Here is a 9,184-nt window from a genome sequence, read left to right on the forward strand (position 1 = left end):
TCAAAGTGGTGTGGAAGAGGGAGGAAGTGGAGACGAGTCGTCCATCTTTATTCACAGCTCGTGTCTGATGCACTTCTTTGTTGTGCTTTCAGGGGAATTACAGGACAGCCGTCTGAGTGAGAAGGTCGACGAGGACATTCAAGACGTTTCATGTTTATTGTCACCTTAGGATAACAGTGCAGCTCTGTGGCCTCACGTCATTTTGGGAATAATAATAATAATAATATTCAGCTGTGATTCTACCTTAGAATTAGACCCGTCCCAGATGGTGTGATGGGTGATGGGTGATGGAGGTAAGTGCAGGTGAGGGGCTCCCTCCACTTTCAGCTTCACTGGCTAATCAATGATGCGGCAGGTCTGCCCCCCCCCCCCTCATTATGAAGTGATTACGAAATCATTTGGAACAACAAACCAATGCAACCCCCGCTCACAGTTGAACAATCAATAGCTGGTTATATATATACGGCACGAGGCTATTTCCACAGACATATGTTTCCCTACTCCTGTCGCTTCCTCCCATTAAACACGGAGGAAGTTATATTCCTGTCCTCTCCGCGGTGGGGGGGCGACCGCGCTGTGATGTCTGCATTATCCTAATCTGGTGGGAGTTAATATTGTGCTGCTGAGCGTTGAGGTTTTTTAAAAATAAACAGGATTGAGAGGATTGTGGTGTGACGCAGTTCTGCAAGATCTTTTTTTGCGCTTAGTCATCAGCTAATAATCCTTTAAAACGATGAAAACGCACACGTGAAGCCACATCAGCTGCCGCCTCGCATGAAATATGCATGAAAACGAGAAGGTATCTGTGTTTTTTTCTTTCAACGATTCATTTTCTCTTTCCTCTTTCAAGAGAGATTTGTTTTTGTTGCCCTGTGGGTTGAGCTGAGCCTCCTCATTACACAAATCAGTGTCTGTGATGCCTCGTACAGTAGAAGGTACGCTCCCCTTCGTCTAAAGGGCAACAGGAGTGAGGAAGACGAGCATGAATCTTGCATCGTTTTTAAACAAACCATGAAACAAAACACAGAATCCTCGGTGCATGACTTTACATATATGCATGAAACAAAAGGGAGAATAAAACATGGCCACAACTGAGGTTTAAATTCTGAACAAAGATTCTTTCATAAGAGCCTCTCTGGTCTAAAAATATAAATCTGAGGCAATATGCTGACATGGCGAGCTGCACGGTATATATTTTTTTTTTCCCTCCTGTAATTGCTCGACTAACCAGACAGACATGCAGTGTTTCTGCCGCGCTGCTTGTGGCCGTGGGGGTTGGCGAGTGGAGCCCGAGAACATGTTCGACACGGGGTTAACGTTTCTAAAAAGCAGCTCGACAAAACCACAGGAAGACAGCCAGTCTGGACGGACGGACGGAGGCCTGTCACGCGTCCAGTTCGTGGTCTTCCGCCTCCTGCCATCTCCGTCTCCCTCCCCTTCCCTCTAGCCTTTCATTGAACTCAGAGCTTTTCCTCCCAAAATTTACACACTCATCAGCTTGGATACAATTTCCAGGCCTGCACGAACCGCACCAGGACCACAGCGGGCAAGCCACCGCACGCCTGTTTCTGGAATCAAAAGTAATTACAAGCCTGCCAAGGATTCAGATCTAATGGCTGATGATTGGACTTTTGGGAGAAAACCTCGTCTGTGCTGAAAACATCCAGTGTTTTCACCGACACTTGCAGAGGTCTGCAGCAGGAGCAGTAGGGAAACAGATGTAGCTATACTGGCAGCATACATTATATCTGTGTCACAGCCAATCTGTAAATGAACTTTAAAAATCGTGGAGGCCCCGTGTGCCTGGGAGACACGGAGCTCTGAATCAGCAGAAAGAGACGGGGGAACTTCTCTTCCAGGCAGAAAGAAGCTGTTTCTGCTCACTTGAAAAAAAGGCTGAAAACTACCAGGGGGTCAGGTCCAGTCAGCACAGTGATGGAGGACCCACGTCTGCCTCGCTGCAGAGAGCATGAGTCCACCTGCTTTTCTTAACCGGTCCATTTGTAACGCTCGATGCAACATGTTAATGTGATTTCTTAGCAGCTGTGGGCAAACGGGGGCCGGACCTGGGGGCCGCGGCCCGGTGGTCCCAGCAGATAGCCCGCCCCGGCCTGTGCTGCGTCAGCTCGGGATTATGGATGACGAGGCGCCTGCGGGGCTGACAGGTAATAATTCACTCCCCAGGGGTCCCACACCCTTCACTGGACACAACGCACCCAGCCAGGAAAAGGTGATGGGGGGGGGTGGAGGGGGGGTGGGAGGGACGCAGCCTTGGATCTCTCATCCCAGCAGCCCACCCTCGTCTTCCCTTTCCCACCATCCCCTTCAAGAAGCCGAGCGCTCATTGGCTCAGCAGTTGCCACGGGTAACCAGCCATTATCAAAATGAAATATGAGGTGCCACAGACCGATGCCTCTCTCAGGTGTGGGGCCAAACAAAGTGCCATATGTCGCGGATGAGGAGCCGAGATTAACTGTTGCTTCCCGAGGAACGGCACCGCCGCCGCCGGCACATTCTTCAGACGTCGGCTGTTGCACAAAGCCACCGTGCGCTCGAGGTCTGTGACGCTTTCGACAAAATCGCTGCTGTCAGCTGTGTTTCCCTGCAGAATTAAATTCTACTTTGAGCCGGTCTGTGCTTGTGCAATATCCGCCATGTCCGTGCGTAACAAGAGAGAGCGTCTTCCTCTCCGCGGTTCTTTGTTTGCAAACTAGAACCTTCTCGCAATAGCTCAACGGGACGGGAGGTGTAGGGTGAGTGGAGAGAATCCAAGAGAAAATCAAATCACGGATGACATTGTTTTTTATGCAATATGATGGATAAAAATAAGAAAATGCTAAAACGCTTCACTAAATACTCTTTAGCGGCCGTTACGATGCCTCGGCAGCTCCGCCCGAGTGTAGCCTCTGTACGGGAAACAACAATAACCCAAGAAAAACATTATCCAATTCTCTCAAGTTCCACCGATATTGAAACGGAGGTGTAACGAGCGTGAGCGCCTTGATTCAGCGACTTTATGTTTTGCCTCCGGGTTTAATGACACGTGTCTCAATGTGTTCCACTGAAATTCAGTTGTATTTTTTTTTTTCACGGACCGCTCCAAACTGTAGACGAACTTATGTGCACGGGCGTAATAAGTGCAGATATTGAGCATTTTTATCTCGATGATGAAAATGGAAATATCCCCGCTGAACATCCCCCAGGGGCCACAGTCCTCAGCCCCTGGTTAGGAGCCTATTTCAACCGTCATTACCCTGAGGACCATTAGGAAGACGCCATCTGCACATGCGGGGGCCACTCCGCTGGGGCCTCGTCATTTCAGACTAAAAGCAAGTGCCGAAATGGAAATCGGAAATAAAATTACACACAGGGCTAAATGCACCATTAACCATGCTAACTGAGCGGCGGACCTATCAGGGCCTGCAAATGAGAGCTGGACGAAGAGCAGGCAATTTTCAGCAGTGACAAGGAAATGAATGCAGTGCCGGTACTTTACTCCCTCACACATTTACGACTGTAACTCACCCATCAGCAGAATGTGACTTTCCTAATGGTGCTGGAGGAAAAAAAGAACCACAGGAAAGCGTTGATTGTTTATGAGCGTGGGACGAGACTTGAATATAGATTTGTATACGCTCTATATATAGTGCGAGTGGGAGAGCAGACCGGCAGCTGCTGGTGGGCATCAGACAGACTGAGGCTGCACAGGAGCATCGCACATCTCCTGCAGGGCCGCTGCGTCCCTGCTCGCACACAGAGCGGCAACATGTCAAATGAAATAAGCTGAAGCCCACAACGTCCTCTGAGCTGCACAGAGAGCGAAGTCACGGTGCGACTGCGGTAGGAAACCGCAAGCCATCCGTGGCCTCCCCCCCCGTCTGATGATATCACTGCAGCAGCTGAGAGGAGGCAAAACCAAAGAAAAGTCACAAGATCCGACCGCACGGCCTCCACTTAAAACATCTGACCGGCTGGAGCAGGGGGAGCATGATGTTTCTCCCCCGACAGACAAAAACAAGCGGCACTTTCCAAATGAGCAGAAGACGTGCAGTCAAACGAACTGTCACCCTTAAAGGGGATAGTTCACCCATCCTGCTAGTTACTGATGCACTAACTGCAGTGGTAACTAGGAGACGAGATCAGCGAGTTCTAGCGATGCTCACGAGTTCTCACGAGTTCTCGCGAGAACAGCAGCAGTAACCCAGAGGATCACAGAGGACATTTAGTCTAAAGACACGGTGTCAACGACCTCGTTTCGAGTTGAATGTGAACGTCGGGGCTCGTGGACACTCGGACGACATCACAGGAGCAGGATGGAAGCATGTTTATTTTCTGTTTTTACGTTTGAAGAATTGATCCCCAGCTACTTCAATTGTATTGGATTTGGCTGCAACGCTGTTTACCCCTGAAACTCCAAAAAGTATTTTGTGGACACACACACACACACACACACACACACACACACACACACAGATAATGAGTGATTTTTCAGTTTTGGGGTGAACTATCCCTTTAAGCTGCACATGCATTTTTAAAAACATGCCTGCAGAACTTTTGCAAGGCCGGAGAAAGATCAAAATGAGAGAGAGAGCCGGCCGGCTGCCTTTGAGCAAAGCAAGAACCCGCACGCTGCCTTGCAACAGGCCCAGATGGAAGAAGTGGGGCTGGAGTTTATGTCTTGTTTGTGCATAGGAGAGATTTATTTACTGCTGAACTGCTCTTAACCTCAGCTGAAACTGAACACCCACTGAGGGAGATGGAGATGGGGATGGGGGTGGGGGTGATGCACAACAGGCTGAGGCAAATCACAGTCCAATTTCAGCAGAGAGAGAGAGAGAGTGGCTCAAGAGCAGCTCTGAGCATCTCTGTTTCAACACAAACAACCACCCGCTGGCTCCTGGAGCTTATGGGGGGGTAGATAGAAGAAGAAGAAGGCGCAGGTTTCTCTCTTTGAACCAAAAAGAGACACAGAGATTAGAGAAGAAGAAGAAGAAGAGAAACACAGAGTCCAGGTCCCGGTGGTGCAGAAAACTCTGCGTGCACAACAACAGAACCAGGGAACCTGTTCGAACAATGAGCTCATCGCCCCCCCCCCCCTGCGAGTTTGGCATCGAGACAAAAGTGCAGCTGAAGTGAACGCGGTGCAGATCCGTGCACGGTGCGTGTTCCCTGTCAACGCCACCACTCGTTTCCCTCTTGCAGGCTGAACGTGACCATGGGCTGTGATCTGATGCTGCACGCAAAAGAAAAACCCACCTTTCCCTCAGTACGTGCGCGCGTGCGTGTGCGTGCGTGTGTGTGTTTGTTCTGCAGCACGTGAACAAATGAAGCGTTTCTCTCGGGTGGAGAAAAAAAAAAAAAACCCGCGATTCAATTAGTGCCAATCAGAGTCATCTGCCGCTAATTGGTGATAAGTTGCTTTAGGAGTCAATCACGAAACACGGAGGCTTTTCCCTTTTCAATGCATGTGTGTGTGTGTGTGTGTGTGTGCGTGTGAAACGCAGGGATGTAGAAGTACGACATGTCTCCATCAGCTCAGTGACTTGTAGTTTTGCGGTTCTCTTCCTCGGAGCAGAAACACCGGAGAGAGAAAACCTCCTCATCCTCCGGAGCAGGAATCCAACTTAGCCTCAGAGTGTTTACGGTCGTGAACATGTGTCGGAGATCACAGGATTGTGTAGTTAAATCCTCTGAAGTGTGTTGTTCTACGTGCTGTGATAACGTGTTGTGTTGAAGTTGGATGAATCACACTCGGACTCAGCAGCAGCAGCAGCAGCATCGTTCAAGTCCTCAAGTGAAAAGCCAGAGCAGCACTTCTTACCTCAGTGTTCCCTCCGCGGTGGAGCCAGAGAAATAAAACCCCGCACGTGTCGAGCTGGAGTTTTCTGTTTGATGTTTGGATACCAGAGGATCAAAGGGGAACGTGTCCGTGAAGATCAGAGGTTTAGGTTCAGCTTCTAGTTTCTTATATTCCCAGAGAAGCGGAGCACGGAGGAGGCGCCTCTCAGCTCAGAGTCCCAACTCACACTGAACACAGCTGCCGCCCGCACCCCGCCCCCGAGGAGGGCTCCGACAGGCCGGCGACCAATCACGGAGCGAGGGCGGGATCAGCTCGTCTCCCATTGGTCGGTTCTTTGAGGCTTTTGTGAGTTTTCTCCCAGATGTGGAACGTCTGAACGTCGTAAACAGAGTCAGCCAATCAGAGCGCAGGACGGGGGGGTTTAAACACAGGGGCGTCAACGTTGTTTAAATTAAAATTATTGAAGTAATTAGTTACTTTAAAATGTAATAATAATAATAGGATGATGATGATGATGATGATGATGATGATAACAACAAGAACCATAATAATAATTATTGACATGTTGAATCATACCTATAAAAGTCCTGCGTAAAAATATATTTTATATGATGTGTAGAGGTTCCATATTTTGTTCATGATGTCACATGTTTGTAAGTGACATAACCTAAAATAAAGATTTATTTAAAAAATAAAGATATAGTCTTTTATCATTATTATTCTTTTTTCAATTACATTTCCTTATGTAGCATTTACATAGTTTATTGTATTGTATGTATTGAGATTTTTTATGAGGTTCTATTTTGTGTCCATGCAGTCACATGTTTATTAACCAAATAAAGAGTTATTCAAAATAATATATAAAAAAACATATAACATTTCATTATATATATATGTGAATTTATATTTGGCATTGACATGATAATAAAGGTCATGCCTGTAATATATATATATATATATATTTAATGATGTGTAAAGGTTTTTATGTTTTGTTCATGATGTCAAATGTTTGTTAGTTACACAATCAAAAATAAATATTTATTTTATTACATTTTGTTACATTGTCCTCATTGACATGTTGATCATAGAAGGTCATGCTTGAAAGCTAGATGTTATATATTTTGTTAATGATGTCACATGTTTGTTTACCAGTCATCGTCTGTTTAGTTTCCAGGTCTATGTGGGAAGTTAATCTTCACGATGAGAGCAACATAACCCTTTTTAAATTGAATGAAAAAACCTTATTAAAATATTAATTATGGTCATAAAACAGGCTAATGAGAAAACAGTTGGTGTTGTGATGTGAGATCTGGAAATTACAGTAGACCTGCTGCTAACTAATCTTACTTTATAATCAGCTAATCAATGAGGTCTTCTGTGGTTGCTCTGCAGCTCATTTGCACAGACTGTACATCAGACGTCACGTGTTCGTCCCTTTGGACAAACTGTCTGCTTGAATCAAGCCAGTGGTTCTAAGGCCAGCGGCAGAGAGCCACTGCAGGGGGGCTAGAGGATAATTACGAAGTGAAAATAAGTTTTATGAATATGATGTGTGTAGTGAAAATAAACAAGAGTTGGCTGACGTCATCGGGCTGACCTTTGTTTCATTAAACTTGACCTTGGATGATGGGTAGGGGGACATGCCAGAAACCACTGGACTCGTTAGTCTAGTTCAATTAACAAATATTTAATACAGAGAAATGTGTGTTTCAGTCCAAATATACAGTATTTTATTCCATCACAAACCTATTAACACAAATCTGCACATGACACACACAAATAAACTTGATTACCACATAGTGTTAAAACTACTTTGCATAGAACACAGTGAAAACTGTTCTCTCAATGTCCTGTAAGAATAAAAGCCTGGTTTGAAAGTAACAGGGACGAAGTGTAACAAAAAGATTTAATAAGCTGCTGATGTTTAGCAAACTCCCACTTCCACTAATTAGGCACCTGTGCAGAGTGCTGAGGCGTTTGGGTCTGAGTCTGAATCAGCGTTTCGTGATCCGCTCGTAGACGGACTCACTGACTCATTCTTCTCCGGCAGTAATCTACTGCATTTCCCTTTGAGTCAGTCTCGTCAGGCTGCTCCTGTGTTGAACTAAAGAAACAGTTCAAGTGGATCCTGCAGCGATGGTCTGCAGTGGTTATGACACACACAGTCCACCGATACCCACTTTGGCGGAGGCTAACGATGCACTCCTTCCGGGTCACGCTCCTTTATTAGTCTCGTCTTTGGCCTCGAGCGGCAGAAACGTGGTTGTGTTTTTTCTCCCAGTCTCACTCGTAGATCCGCTCCATTAGCTTCTTTTGGCAGCGCGGTGCAGCCTGTCGAGGTGCGACTCCTTCTTCCACGGGAGGGAAAGGACACGAGCTCGGAGGGATTCGCATGGACGGGCTAAATCTTTGGCCACCCTTCAAATTCACCACAATCCTCCTGCCAGGTCGTTTTTTTTGGCAGGAAAGAGACTTGATATATTGTCCGACTCTTCTCTTTCTTAACTCCCATAATTTGTGTTTCTTTTCCTCAGAGTGACAGAGCGGTGGATGCATCCTGAATGCAAACACCTCTAGAGCCTGTGGGTCCTCAGACCTCTACGTGTTCAGTGAAGATCCAATGCAGCTTTTCTGCAGAGAGTTACATGAAAAGATTAATCTCACCAATCTCATGTCTTTATGGGAACTATGAAGCCACAGTCCACAGGGAGGTAGCTTCGCTTTTTTTACAAAGTCAGGAAACAAGGAGGAACTGTAAATGTGTCTCAGGGCCTGCATGTGAAGAACATCCTTCCATCCCTGAGAAACAAAGGCTCCAGCGTTTGAATCCTTCTCAGGACCTGAACTAGCAAACAGCTATAGACTGTAAACAAAGATGGACGACATGTCTCCACTCCGTTCCCACTATCCAGATATGAAGCCAAATCATCCCGGGTACAAACACTGCCATCGTGGGCAGATCCCGATTAAACATACCGATAAAAATCCAGTCTCAGCTGTCATTCATTTTTATGTCATCAAATAACTTAAGCCACTTTTCCCAAACCCTGGAACTCCCAGTAACTTCACTCCCAGTTGAAGTGACTCCGCAGTAGAAACAGGTTTGTACGGACTCCAGCTCCGATCGACAGAGATGTAAACATGACACCGGATTGAAAGCACTAATTTACTCTTTATCTCGGTTGTGTGGACGCTGATGTTTTCTAGTTTGATGTCATGACGCACTGTGAACTTCCGAGCGTCGGCTGGTTCTGTCCAAAGCAACAAAAACATGTCAAACAGAACTAATGAGGAAAGAATAATTCACTTATATGGTTTGTTTAATCAGTGCAGTTGTCAGCGGCGCCTGTGGTTATGTGTCTGTTTTCAGTCTTTGCACTAAAG

The 9,184-nt window shown here is 46.5% G+C and overlaps 1 protein-coding gene across 6 annotated transcripts in view; it reads right to left on the bottom strand.

Annotated features, from left to right (window-relative positions):
* The window catches only part of sema6e (sema domain, transmembrane domain (TM), and cytoplasmic domain, (semaphorin) 6E), a 142,041-nt gene extending 136,007 nt beyond the window's left edge, over positions 1-6,034 (bottom strand). For all 6 annotated transcript variants that reach the window (XM_035164083.2, XM_035164082.2, XM_035164086.2 and 3 more), the window contains exon 1: positions 5,822-6,034. The gene's annotated coding sequence lies outside the window, so the exon portion shown is untranslated. The remainder of the gene's footprint in view (positions 1-5,821) is intronic.
* Between the last annotated feature and the right edge of the window lie 3,150 nt (positions 6,035-9,184).

The sequence above is a fragment of the Hippoglossus stenolepis genome, chromosome 8 (assembly GCF_022539355.2).
Source record: "Hippoglossus stenolepis isolate QCI-W04-F060 chromosome 8, HSTE1.2, whole genome shotgun sequence".
Taxonomy (NCBI): Eukaryota; Metazoa; Chordata; class Actinopteri; order Pleuronectiformes; family Pleuronectidae; genus Hippoglossus; species Hippoglossus stenolepis.